The 19,973-nt window shown below is 59.6% G+C and overlaps 6 non-coding genes across 6 annotated transcripts; all 6 read right to left on the bottom strand.

The window, feature by feature from the left end:
- Nucleotides 1-314: 314 nt before the first annotated feature.
- LOC139015936 (5S ribosomal RNA) lies at nucleotides 315-433 on the bottom strand. The gene has a single exon (XR_011472582.1). It is a non-coding gene; the product is annotated as a 5S ribosomal RNA (ribosomal RNA).
- A 3,272-nt stretch (nucleotides 434-3,705) lies between these two features.
- On the bottom strand, nucleotides 3,706-3,824 carry LOC139015947 (5S ribosomal RNA). Its single transcript, XR_011472584.1, has one exon. It is a non-coding gene; the product is annotated as a 5S ribosomal RNA (ribosomal RNA).
- Nucleotides 3,825-7,101: 3,277 nt separating this feature from the next.
- Nucleotides 7,102-7,220, bottom strand: LOC139015839 (5S ribosomal RNA). Its single transcript, XR_011472496.1, has one exon. It is a non-coding gene; the product is annotated as a 5S ribosomal RNA (ribosomal RNA).
- Nucleotides 7,221-10,477: 3,257 nt separating this feature from the next.
- On the bottom strand, nucleotides 10,478-10,596 carry LOC139015851 (5S ribosomal RNA). Its single transcript, XR_011472507.1, has one exon. It is a non-coding gene; the product is annotated as a 5S ribosomal RNA (ribosomal RNA).
- A 3,259-nt stretch (nucleotides 10,597-13,855) lies between these two features.
- LOC139015862 (5S ribosomal RNA) lies at nucleotides 13,856-13,974 on the bottom strand. Its single transcript, XR_011472517.1, has one exon. It is a non-coding gene; the product is annotated as a 5S ribosomal RNA (ribosomal RNA).
- A 3,246-nt stretch (nucleotides 13,975-17,220) lies between these two features.
- LOC139015873 (5S ribosomal RNA) lies at nucleotides 17,221-17,339 on the bottom strand. The gene has a single exon (XR_011472524.1). It is a non-coding gene; the product is annotated as a 5S ribosomal RNA (ribosomal RNA).
- Nucleotides 17,340-19,973: the final 2,634 nt, after the last annotated feature.

The following is a 19,973-nucleotide window of genomic DNA, read 5'->3' on the forward strand; positions in this document are numbered from 1 at the left end:
TACGTCCCTCCGCAGCACGGGGGCTTCGATGGGTTCCCCCGGTTGTGGGTCCCCTGTTGCCCCCGCAGAGCACAGAGCGCTTGGGGCTTGCATGGGTGCGGGGGGGGGGGGGGTGAATGGAAGAGACACGCCCCTGCAACGCAGGGCTGCTGTCTGTTAGGCGCGAGACGGCACTTCCTAATTTTGGATGGCGGACGAGGCTGGGCGAGGGGAGGTGGGGGTTCAGCTCTGAGAGTAGCCCCGCGGGGGCGATGGGAGGTTCCCCCCACACCGGCAAAGGGCGGATGGGGCGGGCTCAAAAAATGGCAATCAAAAGCCTACAGCACCCGGTATTCCCAGGCGGTCTCCCATCCAAGTACTAACCAGGCCCGACCCTGCTTAGCTTCCGAGATCAGACGAGATCGGGCGCGTTCAGGGTGGTATGGCCGTAGACGCTGGAGCCGGCCTCCGGGAGCCTCAAGAGCCCGCGGCGCCGGGCCTCCAGGCCCGCTGAGCCCTGGGCCCCCTGGCTGACCTGCTGCTCAGCTCCCCCCACCCTCTGCCCCGCCCGCCCTCTAGCCGGGACTACATCTGTCCCTGCTGAGCCACCAGCTGCCTCTCATCCACCTTCTGAGCTTCCAGGAGATGCGAGACGCGGGAGAGCGGCTCCGGGGGGCGGTGTGCGATGTCCCGGGGAGCCCGGAAGGGGGCGCCCTCCCCAACTGGGCTCCGCTAGGGATTCCATTTCACATCCCCATGGCAGCATTTTGTTGGGGAGAATCCAATGGCTAAACACGTAGCTGGGACCAAAAATATGCATGTGCCTAGGCAGGGTCCAGGGGGAGGGGAGGTGGAGGCCGCCCACCGTGTAGGCCCACAGCCAGCCCCAGGTCTGATGCGCCGTGTCCCGGGAGACCATAGGAGGGGATATGGCCTGGGTGGTCACCCCTTCGTTTCCTCCGTTTCACCCTCTTACAGGTGGAGACCTAGCGAGGTGGCCCAGGGCGGTGTGACTCTACCAGTATCACAGTGCTGAAGCCCAGGCCTGTTGGGAGTGGCAGTCCAGGCCACATCCCACCCCGTCTAGTGATCTGGCCCTCTCTGAGTTTTTGCATCCGGCGCAGGTCACACTGCCCACAGGTGGGGCGGGTTTGATGTCATATACACCGGTCCAGGCCTCTAGAAGATTGTTTCCTGTACCATCCCTCGTGTGTCGGCAGGGTCCCTGGGAAGGCCCAGGAGGACACAATGGCTTTGCCAGGACACTAAGCCAATCAGACAACGCAGGTCTCACTGGGCTCTCCTGAATGCTAGGCCCCTGGTGGCAAGAACGGGGAGCTGTGGGAGAAAGCTGAGTTGGGGAACTTGCAGTATTTCTGGGGGTGTCAGTCAAAAGCCCAGAGGGCTTTCCGGGCAAGTGTGCTTAAAGGAACACATACAGGTAATGGAACCTTGCAAACTTGATGTCACTTCCTCAGTGACAGGACAATACAGAAGCTAGAACTCTGGTCACCAGGCACCACATTCCTGAGACAGGCCCCTATCACCTCACTTGACTGGAGACCTGGGAGAGAGCAGGATGTTCTCCACTGGTCTCCAGATGTCCTTGGGCTGTGTCTTTGGAAAAGCTTACAACAAAACTGTTTCACTCATGCAGACAGTGGCTCTAGTCTCCCTTCTGACGCCTGCTGTCCTTGAGCAGTGTGTAGCCTCAGGTAACTTAGGACTGCCTAGCGTTGGCCAATGCCAGGGAGGCCACAACTGGAAGCACTTGAGGGCATCATATCAGTCCTTGCCACTGTGTGTGCGTGCGTGCGTGCGTGCGTGCGTGTCTGTGTGTGTGCGTATGGGTGTGTGTGTGTGTGTGTGTGTGTGTGTGTGTGTGCTGGAGCGAAAGAAGCTGCAGGAGGGGTGGTTTGCTGGGTCTCTCAAGTGCCTACCTCAGGTCATGGGGGCCACAAGAGGAAGTGAATGCTGGGGACCAAGCTCCCGTACCCTCTGGAAATCCTAGGGGTTGAGGGCTCATTTGATTCCTTCATGGCTAGAAGTCTATTCAGACAACCCTGTGCACCTGATCAGGGAAAATGACTTTATGGTGGGTTTTCCTACTGTGGTGAGACCCGGGCAATTTTCCAATGGCCCGGACACCAGGCGTTGCCTTATCAGAGCTCCACCCAGGTGGTCATGGAGACTCAGTTGGACTAGTACAACTTCTTCCAATCCTTGTCCGGGAGCTAGAGACCAGACCACCGGCAGTCAGAGTGGGCCTAGAGTTGAGGGTGGGTACAGAGGGCGCTGTCCCCACGGGATTAAGATGACCAAGGAGAGCCAGATATCAGATTCCCCCGAGAGTGTTCAGCAGTTCCACCTGTATTTATCTATCTATCTATCTATCTATCTATCTATCTATCTATCTATTTATGTATTTATTGATCTATTGATCTATCTATCTATCTATCTATCTATCTATCTATCTATCTATTTATCTATTCATTTCTCATAATCCTCGGCCAGGATATCTCTCCCTTGACTTTTAGGGAGACTGGAAAAAACCGGGAGAGGCAGAGAGAAACATGGATGTGAGGGAGACACCTGGATTGGTTGCCTCTGGCAGGCGCCCCCGAGGGGGCAGGGTTCCAGCCCGCAAGGGAGGTAAGTGCCCTTGACCCCAGTGGAACCGGAGACCCTTCCATCCACAGGCCTGCGCTCTGTCCACTGAGCCAAGCCCGCGGGAGCCTCTTCCATTAGCGTCACAGACACATCCCTCCCATCCCGGGTGCCCTCTGTCAGGCGGGAGATCCCTTTCCCTGATTAGAGGGTGGAGGTCGTGGTGGCCGGGGGTGGGGGATCCTAGAGTAGGCCCAGGGGTCCCCCCACCAAACCCTCAACACCGCCAAGGTGAGGAGGGGAGTGGCCGAGCCGCTCTCCTGGGCTCAGGGTGGGTGTTTGGGCGTGGGGAGGTGGAGTGTTGCAGAGTGGCAGAAGGGAGCGGGCGTCCCCGTGGACTTCAGGGCCCTGCCTTGGCCACGGGGCGGAGCTTGGGCAAGGAAAATACAAACATAAAAAAGCCCTGTCTCCGCACACCCCCCCCCCCTCCCCGACCTGGTGCTCCGCCACCCCTCTCCGCACACCAGCCGCCCCAGCCCGGACCAGATCTCTTCTTGCAGAGCCATCAGCTGTCTCTGGCCCGCCCAGCCCATCTCCTGAGCTTCGAAAAGATGCAGGAGGGCGCCTTCCTTTGGGGGTGCGATTGCCTGAAATGCGGAAGGGTAGGACGAAGCCCCCCCGCCCACCCCCCAGCTCTCCCCCCCCCCCCCCCGCCCCCCGGGGGATGGCACAAAGCGAGAGGAGGGCGGCCTGGGCCTTTGGTGGGGACCGCGGGGTTCCCTTAGCAGTTTGGGGAGCTACGTCCCTCCGCAGCACGGGGGCTTCGATGGGTTCCCCCGGTTGTGGGTCCCCTGTTGCCCCCGCAGAGCACAGAGCGCTTGGGGCTTGCATGGGTGCGGGGGGGGGGGGGGGGGGGGGGGAATGGAAGAGACACGCCCCTGCAACGCAGGGCTGCTGTCTGTTAGGCGCGAGACGGCACTTCCTAATTTTGGATGGCGGACGAGGCTGGGCGAGGGGAGGTGGGGGTTCAGCTCTGAGAGTAGCCCCGCGGGGGCGATGGGAGGTTCCCCCCACACCGGCAAAGGGCGGATGGGGCGGGCTCAAAAAATGGCAATCAAAAGCCTACAGCACCCGGTATTCCCAGGCGGTCTCCCATCCAAGTACTAACCAGGCCCGACCCTGCTTAGCTTCCGAGATCAGACGAGATCGGGCGCGTTCAGGGTGGTATGGCCGTAGACGCTGGAGCCGGCCTCCGGGAGCCTCAAGAGCCCGCGGCGCCGGGCCTCCAGGCCCGCTGAGCCCTGGGCCCCCTGGCTGACCTGCTGCTCAGCTCCCCCCACCCTCTGCCCCGCCCGCCCTCTAGCCGGGACTACATCTGTCCCTGCTGAGCCACCAGCTGCCTCTCATCCACCTTCTGAGCTTCCAGGAGATGCGAGACGCGGGAGAGCGGCTCCGGGGGGCGGTGTGCGATGTCCCGGGGAGCCCGGAAGGGGGCGCCCTCCCCAACTGGGCTCCGCTAGGGATTCCATTTCACATCCCCATGGCAGCATTTTGTTGGGGAGAATCCAATGGCTAAACACGTAGCTGGGACCAAAAATATGCATGTGCCTAGGCAGGGTCCAGGGGGAGGGGAGGTGGAGGCCGCCCACCGTGTAGGCCCACAGCCAGCCCCAGGTCTGATGCGCCGTGTCCCGGGAGACCATAGGAGGGGATATGGCCTGGGTGGTCACCCCTTCGTTTCCTCCGTTTCACCCTCTTACAGGTGGAGACCTAGCGAGGTGGCCCAGGGCGGTGTGACTCTACCAGTATCACAGTGCTGAAGCCCAGGCCTGTTGGGAGTGGCAGTCCAGGCCACATCCCACCCCGTCTAGTGATCTGGCCCTCTCTGAGTTTTTGCATCCGGCGCAGGTCACACTGCCCACAGGTGGGGCGGGTTTGATGTCATATACACCGGTCCAGGCCTCTAGAAGATTGTTTCCTGTACCATCCCTCGTGTGTCGGCAGGGTCCCTGGGAAGGCCCAGGAGGACACAATGGCTTTGCCAGGACACTAAGCCAATCAGACAACGCAGGTCTCACTGGGCTCTCCTGAATGCTAGGCCCCTGGTGGCAAGAACGGGGAGCTGTGGGAGAAAGCTGAGTTGGGGAACTTGCAGTATTTCTGGGGGTGTCAGTCAAAAGCCCAGAGGGCTTTCCGGGCAAGTGTGCTTAAAGGAACACATACAGGTAATGGAACCTTGCAAACTTGATGTCACTTCCTCAGTGACAGGACAATACAGAAGCTAGAACTCTGGTCACCAGGCACCACATTCCTGAGACAGGCCCCTATCACCTCACTTGACTGGAGACCTGGGAGAGAGCAGGATGTTCTCCACTGGTCTCCAGATGTCCTTGGGCTGTGTCTTTGGAAAAGCTTACAACAAAACTGTTTCACTCATGCAGACAGTGGCTCTAGTCTCCCTTCTGACGCCTGCTGTCCTTGAGCAGTGTGTAGCCTCAGGTAACTTAGGACTGCCTAGCGTTGGCCAATGCCAGGGAGGCCACAACTGGAAGCACTTGAGGGCATCATATCAGTCCTTGCCACTGTGTGTGCGTGCGTGCGTGCGTGCGTGCGTGTCTGTGTGTGTGCGTATGGGTGTGTGTGTGTGTGTGTGTGTGTGTGTGTGTGTGCTGGAGCGAAAGAAGCTGCAGGAGGGGTGGTTTGCTGGGTCTCTCAAGTGCCTACCTCAGGTCATGGGGGCCACAAGAGGAAGTGAATGCTGGGGACCAAGCTCCCGTACCCTCTGGAAATCCTAGGGGTTGAGGGCTCATTTGATTCCTTCATGGCTAGAAGTCTATTCAGACAACCCTGTGCACCTGATCAGGGAAAATGACTTTATGGTGGGTTTTCCTACTGTGGTGAGACCCGGGCAATTTTCCAATGGCCCGGACACCAGGCGTTGCCTTATCAGAGCTCCACCCAGGTGGTCATGGAGACTCAGTTGGACTAGTACAACTTCTTCCAATCCTTGTCCGGGAGCTAGAGACCAGACCACCGGCAGTCAGAGTGGGCCTAGAGTTGAGGGTGGGTACAGAGGGCGCTGTCCCCACGGGATTAAGATGACCAAGGAGAGCCAGATATCAGATTCCCCCGAGAGTGTTCAGCAGTTCCACCTGTATTTATCTATCTATCTATCTATCTATCTATCTATCTATCTATCTATCTATTTATGTATTTATTGATCTATTGATCTATCTATCTATCTATCTATCTATCTATCTATCTATCTATCTATTTATCTATTCATTTCTCATAATCCTCGGCCAGGATATCTCTCCCTTGACTTTTAGGGAGACTGGAAAAAACCGGGAGAGGCAGAGAGAAACATGGATGTGAGGGAGACACCTGGATTGGTTGCCTCTGGCAGGCGCCCCCGAGGGGGCAGGGTTCCAGCCCGCAAGGGAGGTAAGTGCCCTTGACCCCAGTGGAACCGGAGACCCTTCCATCCACAGGCCTGCGCTCTGTCCACTGAGCCAAGCCCGCGGGAGCCTCTTCCATTAGCGTCACAGACACATCCCTCCCATCCCGGGTGCCCTCTGTCAGGCGGGAGATCCCTTTCCCTGATTAGAGGGTGGAGGTCGTGGTGGCCGGGGGTGGGGGATCCTAGAGTAGGCCCAGGGGTCCCCCCACCAAACCCTCAACACCGCCAAGGTGAGGAGGGGAGTGGCCGAGCCGCTCTCCTGGGCTCAGGGTGGGTGTTTGGGCGTGGGGAGGTGGAGTGTTGCAGAGTGGCAGGAAGGGAGCGGGCGTCCCCGTGGACTTCAGGGCCCTGCCTTGGCCACGGGGCGGAGCTTGGGCAAGGAAAATACAAACATAAAAAAGCCCTGTCTCCGCACACCCCCCCCCCCTCCCCGACCTGGTGCTCCGCCACCCCTCTCCGCACACCAGCCGCCCCAGCCCGGACCAGATCTCTTCTTGCAGAGCCATCAGCTGTCTCTGGCCCGCCCAGCCCATCTCCTGAGCTTCGAAAAGATGCAGGAGGGCGCCTTCCTTTGGGGGTGCGATTGCCTGAAATGCGGAAGGGTAGGACGAAGCCCCCCCGCCCACCCCCCAGCTCTCCCCCCCCCCCCCCGCCCCCCGGGGGATGGCACAAAGCGAGAGGAGGGCGGCCTGGGCCTTTGGTGGGGACCGCGGGGTTCCCTTAGCAGTTTGGGGAGCTACGTCCCTCCGCAGCACGGGGGCTTCGATGGGTTCCCCCGGTTGTGGGTCCCCTGTTGCCCCCGCAGAGCACAGAGCGCTTGGGGCTTGCATGGGTGCGGGGGGGGGGGGGGGGGGGGAATGGAAGAGACACGCCCCTGCAACGCAGGGCTGCTGTCTGTTAGGCGCGAGAAGGCACTTCCTAATTTTGGATGGCGGACGAGGCTGGGCGAGGGGAGGTGGGGGTTCAGCTCTGAGAGTAGCCCCGCGGGGGCGATGGGAGGTTCCCCCCACACCGGCAAAGGGCGGATGGGGCGGGCTCAAAAAATGGCAATCAAAAGCCTACAGCACCCGGTATTCCCAGGCGGTCTCCCATCCAAGTACTAACCAGGCCCGACCCTGCTTAGCTTCCGAGATCAGACGAGATCGGGCGCGTTCAGGGTGGTATGGCCGTAGACGCTGGAGCCGGCCTCCGGGAGCCTCAAGAGCCCGCGGCGCCGGGCCTCCAGGCCCGCTGAGCCCTGGGCCCCCTGGCTGACCTGCTGCTCAGCTCCCCCCACCCTCTGCCCCGCCCGCCCTCTAGCCGGGACTACATCTGTCCCTGCTGAGCCACCAGCTGCCTCTCATCCACCTTCTGAGCTTCCAGGAGATGCGAGACGCGGGAGAGCGGCTCCGGGGGGCGGTGTGCGATGTCCCGGGGAGCCCGGAAGGGGGCGCCCTCCCCAACTGGGCTCCGCTAGGGATTCCATTTCACATCCCCATGGCAGCATTTTGTTGGGGAGAATCCAATGGCTAAACACGTAGCTGGGACCAAAAATATGCATGTGCCTAGGCAGGGTCCAGGGGGAGGGGAGGTGGAGGCCGCCCACCGTGTAGGCCCACAGCCAGCCCCAGGTCTGATGCGCCGTGTCCCGGGAGACCATAGGAGGGGATATGGCCTGGGTGGTCACCCCTTCGTTTCCTCCGTTTCACCCTCTTACAGGTGGAGACCTAGCGAGGTGGCCCAGGGCGGTGTGACTCTACCAGTATCACAGTGCTGAAGCCCAGGCCTGTTGGGAGTGGCAGTCCAGGCCACATCCCACCCCGTCTAGTGATCTGGCCCTCTCTGAGTTTTTGCATCCGGCGCAGGTCACACTGCCCACAGGTGGGGCGGGTTTGATGTCATATACACCGGTCTAGGCCTCTAGAAGATTGTTTCCTGTACCATCCCTCGTGTGTCGGCAGGGTCCCTGGGAAGGCCCAGGAGGACACAATGGCTTTGCCAGGACACTAAGCCAATCAGACAACGCAGGTCTCACTGGGCTCTCCTGAATGCTAGGCCCCTGGTGGCAAGAACGGGGAGCTGTGGGAGAAAGCTGAGTTGGGGAACTTGCAGTATTTCTGGGGGTGTCAGTCAAAAGCCCAGAGGGCTTTCCGGGCAAGTGTGCTTAAAGGAACACATACAGGTAATGGAACCTTGCAAACTTGATGTCACTTCCTCAGTGACAGGACAATACAGAAGCTAGAACTCTGGTCACCAGGCACCACATTCCTGAGACAGGCCCCTATCACCTCACTTGACTGGAGACCTGGGAGAGAGCAGGATGTTCTCCACTGGTCTCCAGATGTCCTTGGGCTGTGTCTTTGGAAAAGCTTACAACAAAACTGTTTCACTCATGCAGACAGTGGCTCTAGTCTCCCTTCTGACGCCTGCTGTCCTTGAGCAGTGTGTAGCCTCAGGTAACTTAGGACTGCCTAGCGTTGGCCAATGCCAGGGAGGCCACAACTGGAAGCACTTGAGGGCATCATATCAGTCCTTGCCACTGTGTGTGCGTGCGTGCGTGCGTGCGTGCGTGTCTGTGTGTGTGCGTATGGGTGTGTGTGTGTGTGTGTGTGTGTGTGTGCTGGAGCGAAAGAAGCTGCAGGAGGGGTGGTTTGCTGGGTCTCTCAAGTGCCTACCTCAGGTCATGGGGGCCACAAGAGGAAGTGAATGCTGGGGACCAAGCTCCCGTACCCTCTGGAAATCCTAGGGGTTGAGGGCTCATTTGATTCCTTCATGGCTAGAAGTCTATTCAGACAACCCTGTGCACCTGATCAGGGAAAATGACTTTATGGTGGGTTTTCCTACTGTGGTGAGACCCGGGCAATTTTCCAATGGCCCGGACACCAGGCGTTGCCTTATCAGAGCTCCACCCAGGTGGTCATGGAGACTCAGTTGGACTAGTACAACTTCTTCCAATCCTTGTCCGGGAGCTAGAGACCAGACCACCGGCAGTCAGAGTGGGCCTAGAGTTGAGGGTGGGTACAGAGGGCGCTGTCCCCACGGGATTAAGATGACCAAGGAGAGCCAGATATCAGATTCCCCCGAGAGTGTTCAGCAGTTCCACCTGTATTTATCTATCTATCTATCTATCTATCTATCTATCTATCTATCTATTTATGTATTTATTGATCTATTGATCTATCTATCTATTTATCTATCTATCTATCTATCTATTTATCTATTCATTTCTCATAATCCTCGGCCAGGATATCTCTCCCTTGACTTTTAGGGAGACTGGAAAAAACCGGGAGAGGCAGAGAGAAACATGGATGTGAGGGAGACACCTGGATTGGTTGCCTCTGGCAGGCGCCCCCGAGGGGGCAGGGTTCCAGCCCGCAAGGGAGGTAAGTGCCCTTGACCCCAGTGGAACCGGAGACCCTTCCATCCACAGGCCTGCGCTCTGTCCACTGAGCCAAGCCCGCGGGAGCCTCTTCCATTAGCGTCACAGACACATCCCTCCCATCCCGGGTGCCCTCTGTCAGGCGGGAGATCCCTTTCCCTGATTAGAGGGTGGAGGTCGTGGTGGCCGGGGGTGGGGGATCCTAGAGTAGGCCCAGGGGTCCCCCCACCAAACCCTCAACACCGCCAAGGTGAGGAGGGGAGTGGCCGAGCCGCTCTCCTGGGCTCAGGGTGGGTGTTTGGGCGTGGGGAGGTGGAGTGTTGCAGAGTGGCAGAAGGGAGCGGGCGTCCCCGTGGACTTCAGGGCCCTGCCTTGGCCACGGGGCGGAGCTTGGGCAAGGAAAATACAAACATAAAAAAGCCCTGTCTCCGCACACCCCCCCCCCCTCCCCGACCTGGTGCTCCGCCACCCCTCTCCGCACACCAGCCGCCCCAGCCCGGACCAGATCTCTTCTTGCAGAGCCATCAGCTGTCTCTGGCCCGCCCAGCCCATCTCCTGAGCTTCGAAAAGATGCAGGAGGGCGCCTTCCTTTGGGGGTGCGATTGCCTGAAATGCGGAAGGGTAGGACGAAGCCCCCCCGCCCACCCCCCAGCTCTCCCCCCCCCCCCCGCCCCCCGGGGGATGGCACAAAGCGAGAGGAGGGCGGCCTGGGCCTTTGGTGGGGACCGCGGGGTTCCCTTAGCAGTTTGGGGAGCTACGTCCCTCCGCAGCACGGGGGCTTCGATGGGTTCCCCCGGTTGTGGGTCCCCTGTTGCCCCCGCAGAGCACAGAGCGCTTGGGGCTTGCATGGGTGCGGGGGGGGGGGGGGGGGGGGAATGGAAGAGACACGCCCCTGCAACGCAGGGCTGCTGTCTGTTAGGCGCGAGAAGGCACTTCCTAATTTTGGATGGCGGACGAGGCTGGGCGAGGGGAGGTGGGGGTTCAGCTCTGAGAGTAGCCCCGCGGGGGCGATGGGAGGTTCCCCCCACACCGGCAAAGGGCGGATGGGGCGGGCTCAAAAAATGGCAATCAAAAGCCTACAGCACCCGGTATTCCCAGGCGGTCTCCCATCCAAGTACTAACCAGGCCCGACCCTGCTTAGCTTCCGAGATCAGACGAGATCGGGCGCGTTCAGGGTGGTATGGCCGTAGACGCTGGAGCCGGCCTCCGGGAGCCTCAAGAGCCCGCGGCGCCGGGCCTCCAGGCCCGCTGAGCCCTGGGCCCCCTGGCTGACCTGCTGCTCAGCTCCCCCCACCCTCTGCCCCGCCCGCCCTCTAGCCGGGACTACATCTGTCCCTGCTGAGCCACCAGCTGCCTCTCATCCACCTTCTGAGCTTCCAGGAGATGCGAGACGCGGGAGAGCGGCTCCGGGGGGCGGTGTGCGATGTCCCGGGGAGCCCGGAAGGGGGCGCCCTCCCCAACTGGGCTCCGCTAGGGATTCCATTTCACATCCCCATGGCAGCATTTTGTTGGGGAGAATCCAATGGCTAAACACGTAGCTGGGACCAAAAATATGCATGTGCCTAGGCAGGGTCCAGGGGGAGGGGAGGTGGAGGCCGCCCACCGTGTAGGCCCACAGCCAGCCCCAGGTCTGATGCGCCGTGTCCCGGGAGACCATAGGAGGGGATATGGCCTGGGTGGTCACCCCTTCGTTTCCTCCGTTTCACCCTCTTACAGGTGGAGACCTAGCGAGGTGGCCCAGGGCGGTGTGACTCTACCAGTATCACAGTGCTGAAGCCCAGGCCTGTTGGGAGTGGCAGTCCAGGCCACATCCCACCCCGTCTAGTGATCTGGCCCTCTCTGAGTTTTTGCATCCGGCGCAGGTCACACTGCCCACAGGTGGGGCGGGTTTGATGTCATATACACCGGTCCAGGCCTCTAGAAGATTGTTTCCTGTACCATCCCTCGTGTGTCGGCAGGGTCCCTGGGAAGGCCCAGGAGGACACAATGGCTTTGCCAGGACACTAAGCCAATCAGACAACGCAGGTCTCACTGGGCTCTCCTGAATGCTAGGCCCCTGGTGGCAAGAACGGGGAGCTGTGGGAGAAAGCTGAGTTGGGGAACTTGCAGTATTTCTGGGGGTGTCAGTCAAAAGCCCAGAGGGCTTTCCGGGCAAGTGTGCTTAAAGGAACACATACAGGTAATGGAACCTTGCAAACTTGATGTCACTTCCTCAGTGACAGGACAATACAGAAGCTAGAACTCTGGTCACCAGGCACCACATTCCTGAGACAGGCCCCTATCACCTCACTTGACTGGAGACCTGGGAGAGAGCAGGATGTTCTCCACTGGTCTCCAGATGTCCTTGGGCTGTGTCTTTGGAAAAGCTTACAACAAAACTGTTTCACTCATGCAGACAGTGGCTCTAGTCTCCCTTCTGACGCCTGCTGTCCTTGAGCAGTGTGTAGCCTCAGGTAACTTAGGACTGCCTAGCGTTGGCCAATGCCAGGGAGGCCACAACTGGAAGCACTTGAGGGCATCATATCAGTCCTTGCCACTGTGTGTGCGTGCGTGCGTGCGTGCGTGCGTGTCTGTGTGTGTGCGTATGGGTGTGTGTGTGTGTGTGTGTGTGTGTGTGCTGGAGCGAAAGAAGCTGCAGGAGGGGTGGTTTGCTGGGTCTCTCAAGTGCCTACCTCAGGTCATGGGGGCCACAAGAGGAAGTGAATGCTGGGGACCAAGCTCCCGTACCCTCTGGAAATCCTAGGGGTTGAGGGCTCATTTGATTCCTTCATGGCTAGAAGTCTATTCAGACAACCCTGTGCACCTGATCAGGGAAAATGACTTTATGGTGGGTTTTCCTACTGTGGTGAGACCCGGGCAATTTTCCAATGGCCCGGACACCAGGCGTTGCCTTATCAGAGCTCCACCCAGGTGGTCATGGAGACTCAGTTGGACTAGTACAACTTCTTCCAATCCTTGTCCGGGAGCTAGAGACCAGACCACCGGCAGTCAGAGTGGGCCTAGAGTTGAGGGTGGGTACAGAGGGCGCTGTCCCCACGGGATTAAGATGACCAAGGAGAGCCAGATATCAGATTCCCCCGAGAGTGTTCAGCAGTTCCACCTGTATCTATCTATCTATCTATCTATCTATCTATCTATCTATCTATTTATGTATTTATTGATCTATTGATCTATCTATCTATCTATCTATCTATCTATCTATCTATCTATTTATCTATTCATTTCTCATAATCCTCGGCCAGGATATCTCTCCCTTGACTTTTAGGGAGACTGGAAAAAACCGGGAGAGGCAGAGAGAAACATGGATGTGAGGGAGACACCTGGATTGGTTGCCTCTGGCAGGCGCCCCCGAGGGGGCAGGGTTCCAGCCCGCAAGGGAGGTAAGTGCCCTTGACCCCAGTGGAACCGGAGACCCTTCCATCCACAGGCCTGCGCTCTGTCCACTGAGCCAAGCCCGCGGGAGCCTCTTCCATTAGCGTCACAGACACATCCCTCCCATCCCGGGTGCCCTCTGTCAGGCGGGAGATCCCTTTCCCTGATTAGAGGGTGGAGGTCGTGGTGGCCGGGGGTGGGGGATCCTAGAGTAGGCCCAGGGGTCCCCCCACCAAACCCTCAACACCGCCAAGGTGAGGAGGGGAGTGGCCGAGCCGCTCTCCTGGGCTCAGGGTGGGTGTTTGGGCGTGGGGAGGTGGAGTGTTGCAGAGTGGCAGAAGGGAGCGGGCGTCCCCGTGGACTTCAGGGCCCTGCCTTGGCCACGGGGCGGAGCTTGGGCAAGGAAAATACAAACATAAAAAAGCCCTGTCTCCGCACACCCCCCCCCCCTCCCCGACCTGGTGCTCCGCCACCCCTCTCCGCACACCAGCCGCCCCAGCCCGGACCAGATCTCTTCTTGCAGAGCCATCAGCTGTCTCTGGCCCGCCCAGCCCATCTCCTGAGCTTCGAAAAGATGCAGGAGGGCGCCTTCCTTTGGGGGTGCGATTGCCTGAAATGCGGAAGGGTAGGACGAAGCCCCCCCGCCCACCCCCCAGCTCTCCCCCCCCCCCCGCCCCCCGGGGGATGGCACAAAGCGAGAGGAGGGCGGCCTGGGCCTTTGGTGGGGACCGCGGGGTTCCCTTAGCAGTTTGGGGAGCTACGTCCCTCCGCAGCACGGGGGCTTCGATGGGTTCCCCCGGTTGTGGGTCCCCTGTTGCCCCCGCAGAGCACAGAGCGCTTGGGGCTTGCATGGGTGCGGGGGGGGGGGGGGGGGGGGGGGAATGGAAGAGACACGCCCCTGCAACGCAGGGTTGCTGTCTGTTAGGCGCGAGACGGCACTTCCTAATTTTGGATGGCGGACGAGGCTGGGCGAGGGGAGGTGGGGGTTCAGCTCTGAGAGTAGCCCCGCGGGGGCGATGGGAGGTTCCCCCCACACCGGCAAAGGGCGGATGGGGCGGGCTCAAAAAATGGCAATCAAAAGCCTACAGCACCCGGTATTCCCAGGCGGTCTCCCATCCAAGTACTAACCAGGCCCGACCCTGCTTAGCTTCCGAGATCAGACGAGATCGGGCGCGTTCAGGGTGGTATGGCCGTAGACGCTGGAGCCGGCCTCCGGGAGCCTCAAGAGCCCGCGGCGCCGGGCCTCCAGGCCCGCTGAGCCCTGGGCCCCCTGGCTGACCTGCTGCTCAGCTCCCCCCACCCTCTGCCCCGCCCGCCCTCTAGCCGGGACTACATCTGTCCCTGCTGAGCCACCAGCTGCCTCTCATCCACCTTCTGAGCTTCCAGGAGATGCGAGACGCGGGAGAGCGGCTCCGGGGGGCGGTGTGCGATGTCCCGGGGAGCCCGGAAGGGGGCGCCCTCCCCAACTGGGCTCCGCTAGGGATTCCATTTCACATCCCCATGGCAGCATTTTGTTGGGGAGAATCCAATGGCTAAACACGTAGCTGGGACCAAAAATATGCATGTGCCTAGGCAGGGTCCAGGGGGAGGGGAGGTGGAGGCCGCCCACCGTGTAGGCCCACAGCCAGCCCCAGGTCTGATGCGCCGTGTCCCGGGAGACCATAGGAGGGGATATGGCCTGGGTGGTCACCCCTTCGTTTCCTCCGTTTCACCCTCTTACAGGTGGAGACCTAGCGAGGTGGCCCAGGGCGGTGTGACTCTACCAGTATCACAGTGCTGAAGCCCAGGCCTGTTGGGAGTGGCAGTCCAGGCCACATCCCACCCCCGTCTAGTGATCTGGCCCTCTCTGAGTTTTTGCATCCGGCGCAGGTCACACTGCCCACAGGTGGGGCGGGTTTGATGTCATATACACCGGTCCAGGCCTCTAGAAGATTGTTTCCTGTACCATCCCTCGTGTGTCGGCAGGGTCCCTGGGAAGGCCCAGGAGGACACAATGGCTTTGCCAGGACACTAAGCCAATCAGACAACGCAGGTCTCACTGGGCTCTCCTGAATGCTAGGCCCCTGGTGGCAAGAACGGGGAGCTGTGGGAGAAAGCTGAGTTGGGGAACTTGCAGTATTTCTGGGGGTGTCAGTCAAAAGCCCAGAGGGCTTTCCGGGCAAGTGTGCTTAAAGGAACACATACAGGTAATGGAACCTTGCAAACTTGATGTCACTTCCTCAGTGACAGGACAATACAGAAGCTAGAACTCTGGTCACCAGGCACCACATTCCTGAGACAGGCCCCTATCACCTCACTTGACTGGAGACCTGGGAGAGAGCAGGATGTTCTCCACTGGTCTCCAGATGTCCTTGGGCTGTGTCTTTGGAAAAGCTTACAACAAAACTGTTTCACTCATGCAGACAGTGGCTCTAGTCTCCCTTCTGACGCCTGCTGTCCTTGAGCAGTGTGTAGCCTCAGGTAACTTAGGACTGCCTAGCGTTGGCCAATGCCAGGGAGGCCACAACTGGAAGCACTTGAGGGCATCATATCAGTCCTTGCCACTGTGTGTGCGTGCGTGCGTGCGTGCGTGCGTGTCTGTGTGTGTGCGTATGGGTGTGTGTGTGTGTGTGTGTGTGTGTGTGTGTGTGTGTGCTGGAGCGAAAGAAGCTGCAGGAGGGGTGGTTTGCTGGGTCTCTCAAGTGCCTACCTCAGGTCATGGGGGCCACAAGAGGAAGTGAATGCTGGGGACCAAGCTCCCGTACCCTCTGGAAATCCTAGGGGTTGAGGGCTCATTTGATTCCTTCATGGCTAGAAGTCTATTCAGACAACCCTGTGCACCTGATCAGGGAAAATGACTTTATGGTGGGTTTTCCTACTGTGGTGAGACCCGGGCAATTTTCCAATGGCCCGGACACCAGGCGTTGCCTTATCAGAGCTCCACCCAGGTGGTCATGGAGACTCAGTTGGACTAGTACAACTTCTTCCAATCCTTGTCCGGGAGCTAGAGACCAGACCACCGGCAGTCAGAGTGGGCCTAGAGTTGAGGGTGGGTACAGAGGGCGCTGTCCCCACGGGATTAAGATGACCAAGGAGAGCCAGATATCAGATTCCCCCGAGAGTGTTCAGCAGTTCCACCTGTATTTATCTATCTATCTATCTATCTATCTATCTATTTATGTATTTATTGATCTATTGATCTATCTATCTATCTATCTATCTATCTATTTATCTATTCATTTCTCATAATCCTCGGCCAGGATATCTCTCCCTTGACTTTTAGGGAGACTGGAAAAAACCGGGAGAGGCAGAGAGAAACATGGATGTGAGGGAGACACCTGGATTGGTTGCCTCTGGCAGGCGCCCCCGAGGGGGCAGGGTTCCAGCCCGCAAGGGAGGTAAGTGCCCTTGACCCCAGTGGAACCGGAGACCCTTCCATCCACAGGCCTGCGCTCTGTCCACTGAGCCAAGCCCGCGGGAGCCTCTTCCATTAGCGTCACAGACACATCCCTCCCATCCCGGGTGCCCTCTGTCAGGCGGGAGATCCCTTTCCCTGATTAGAGGGTGGAGGTCGTGGTGGCCGGGGGTGGGGGATCCTAGAGTAGGCCCAGGGGTCCCCCCACCAAACCCTCAACACCGCCAAGGTGAGGAGGGGAGTGGCCGAGCCGCTCTCCTGGGCTCAGGGTGGGTGTTTGGGCGTGGGGAGGTGGAGTGTTGCAGAGTGGCAGAAGGGAGCGGGCGTCCCCGTGGACTTCAGGGCCCTGCCTTGGCCACGGGGCGGAGCTTGGGCAAGGAAAATACAAACATAAAAAAGCCCTGTCTCCGCACACCCCCCCCCCCTCCCCGACCTGGTGCTCCGCCACCCCTCTCCGCACACCAGCCGCCCCAGCCCGGACCAGATCTCTTCTTGCAGAGCCATCAGCTGTCTCTGGCCCGCCCAGCCCATCTCCTGAGCTTCGAAAAGATGCAGGAGGGCGCCTTCCTTTGGGGGTGCGATTGCCTGAAATGCGGAAGGGTAGGACGAAGCCCCCCCGCCCACCCCCCAGCTCTCCCCCCCCCCCCCCGCCCCCCGGGGGATGGCACAAAGCGAGAGGAGGGCGGCCTGGGCCTTTGGTGGGGACCGCGGGGTTCCCTTAGCAGTTTGGGGAGCTACGTCCCTCCGCAGCACGGGGGCTTCGATGGGTTCCCCCGGTTGTGGGTCCCCTGTTGCCCCCGCAGAGCACAGAGCGCTTGGGGCTTGCATGGGTGCGGGGGGGGGGGGGGGGGAATGGAAGAGACACGCCCCTGCAACGCAGGGTTGCTGTCTGTTAGGCGCGAGACGGCACTTCCTAATTTTGGACGGCGGACGAGGCTGGGCGAGGGGAGGTGGGGGTTCAGCTCTGAGAGTAGCCCCGCGGGGGCGATGGGAGGTTCCCCCCACACCGGCAAAGGGCGGATGGGGCGGGCTCAAAAAATGGCAATCAAAAGCCTACAGCACCCGGTATTCCCAGGCGGTCTCCCATCCAAGTACTAACCAGGCCCGACCCTGCTTAGCTTCCGAGATCAGACGAGATCGGGCGCGTTCAGGGTGGTATGGCCGTAGACGCTGGAGCCGGCCTCCGGGAGCCTCAAGAGCCCGCGGCGCCGGGCCTCCAGGCCCGCTGAGCCCTGGGCCCCCTGGCTGACCTGCTGCTCAGCTCCCCCCACCCTCTGCCCCGCCCGCCCTCTAGCCGGGACTACATCTGTCCCTGCTGAGCCACCAGCTGCCTCTCATCCACCTTCTGAGCTTCCAGGAGATGCGAGACGCGGGAGAGCGGCTCCGGGGGGCGGTGTGCGATGTCCCGGGGAGCCCGGAAGGGGGCGCCCTCCCCAACTGGGCTCCGCTAGGGATTCCATTTCACATCCCCATGGCAGCATTTTGTTGGGGAGAATCCAATGGCTAAACACGTAGCTGGGACCAAAAATATGCATGTGCCTAGGCAGGGTCCAGGGGGAGGGGAGGTGGAGGCCGCCCACCGTGTAGGCCCACAGCCAGCCCCAGGTCTGATGCGCCGTGTCCCGGGAGACCATAGGAGGGGATATGGCCTGGGTGGTCACCCCTTCGTTTCCTCCGTTTCACCCTCTTACAGGTGGAGACCTAGCGAGGTGGCCCAGGGCGGTGTGACTCTACCAGTATCACAGTGCTGAAGCCCAGGCCTGTTGGGAGTGGCAGTCCAGGCCACATCCCACCCCGTCTAGTGATCTGGCCCTCTCTGAGTTTTTGCATCCGGCGCAGGTCACACTGCCCACAGGTGGGGCGGGTTTGATGTCATATACACCGGTCCAGGCCTCTAGAAGATTGTTTCCTGTACCATCCCTCGTGTGTCGGCAGGGTCCCTGGGAAGGCCCAGGAGGACACAATGGCTTTGCCAGGACACTAAGCCAATCAGACAACGCAGGTCTCACTGGGCTCTCCTGAATGCTAGGCCCCTGGTGGCAAGAACGGGGAGCTGTGGGAGAAAGCTGAGTTGGGGAACTTGCAGTATTTCTGGGGGTGTCAGTCAAAAGCCCAGAGGGCTTTCCGGGCAAGTGTGCTTAAAGGAACACATACAGGTAATGGAACCTTGCAAACTTGATGTCACTTCCTCAGTGACAGGACAATACAGAAGCTAGAACTCTGGTCACCAGGCACCACATTCCTGAGACAGGCCCCTATCACCTCACTTGACTGGAGACCTGGGAGAGAGCAGGATGTTCTCCACTGGTCTCCAGATGTCCTTGGGCTGTGTCTTTGGAAAAGCTTACAACAAAACTGTTTCACTCATGCAGACAGTGGCTCTAGTCTCCCTTCTGACGCCTGCTGTCCTTGAGCAGTGTGTAGCCTCAGGTAACTTAGGACTGCCTAGCGTTGGCCAATGCCAGGGAGGCCACAACTGGAAGCACTTGAGGGCATCATATCAGTCCTTGCCACTGTGTGTGCGTGCGTGCGTGCGTGCGTGCGTGTCTGTGTGTGTGCGTATGGGTGTGTGTGTGTGTGTGTGTGTGTGTGTGCTGGAGCGAAAGAAGCTGCAGGAGGGGTGGTTTGCTGGGTCTCTCAAGTGCCTACCTCAGGTCATGGGGGCCACAAGAGGAAGTGAATGCTGGGGACCAAGCTCCCGTACCCTCTGGAAATCCTAGGGGTTGAGGGCTCATTTGATTCCTTCATGGCTAGAAGTCTATTCAGACAACCCTGTGCACCTGATCAGGGAAAATGACTTTATGGTGGGTTTTCCTACTGTGGTGAGACCCGGGCAATTTTCCAATGGCCCGGACACCAGGCGTTGCCTTATCAGAGCTCCACCCAGGTGGTCATGGAGACTCAGTTGGACTAGTACAACTTCTTCCAATCCTTGTCCGGGAGCTAGAGACCAGACCACCGGCAGTCAGAGTGGGCCTAGAGTTGAGGGTGGGTACAGAGGGCGCTGTCCCCACGGGATTAAGATGACCAAGGAGAGCCAGATATCAGATTCCCCCGAGAGTGTTCAGCAGTTCCACCTGTATTTATCTATCTATCTATCTATCTATCTATCTATCTATCTATCTATTTATGTATTTATTGATCTATTGATCTATCTATCTATCTATCTATCTATCTATCTATTTATCTATTCATTTCTCATAATCCTCGGCCAGGATATCTCTCCCTTGACTTTTAGGGAGACTGGAAAAAACCGGGAGAGGCAGAGAGAAACATGGATGTGAGGGAGACACCTGGATTGGTTGCCTCTGGCAGGCGCCCCCGAGGGGGCAGGGTTCCAGCCCGCAAGGGAGGTAAGTGCCCTTGACCCCAGTGGAACCGGAGACCCTTCCATCCACAGGCCTGCGCTCTGTCCACTGAGCCAAGCCCGCGGGAGCCTCTTCCATTAGCGTCACAGACACATCCCTCCCATCCCGGGTGCCCTCTGTCAGGCGGGAGATCCCTTTCCCTGATTAGAGGGTGGAGGTCGTGGTGGCCGGGGGTGGGGGATCCTAGAGTAGGCCCAGGGGTCCCCCCACCAAACCCTCAACACCGCCAAGGTGAGGAGGGGAGTGGCCGAGCCGCTCTCCTGGGCTCAGGGTGGGTGTTTGGGCGTGGGGAGGTGGAGTGTTGCAGAGTGGCAGAAGGGAGCGGGCGTCCCCGTGGACTTCAGGGCCCTGCCTTGGCCACGGGGCGGAGCTTGGGCAAGGAAAATACAAACATAAAAAAGCCCTGTCTCCGCACACCCCCCCCCCCTCCCCGAC

The sequence above is a fragment of the Myotis yumanensis genome, unplaced genomic scaffold (genome assembly GCF_028538775.1).
Source record: "Myotis yumanensis isolate MYYU_CA2020_CCGP unplaced genomic scaffold, mMyoYum1.0.hap1 SCAF_8, whole genome shotgun sequence".
Taxonomy (NCBI): domain Eukaryota; kingdom Metazoa; phylum Chordata; class Mammalia; order Chiroptera; family Vespertilionidae; genus Myotis; species Myotis yumanensis.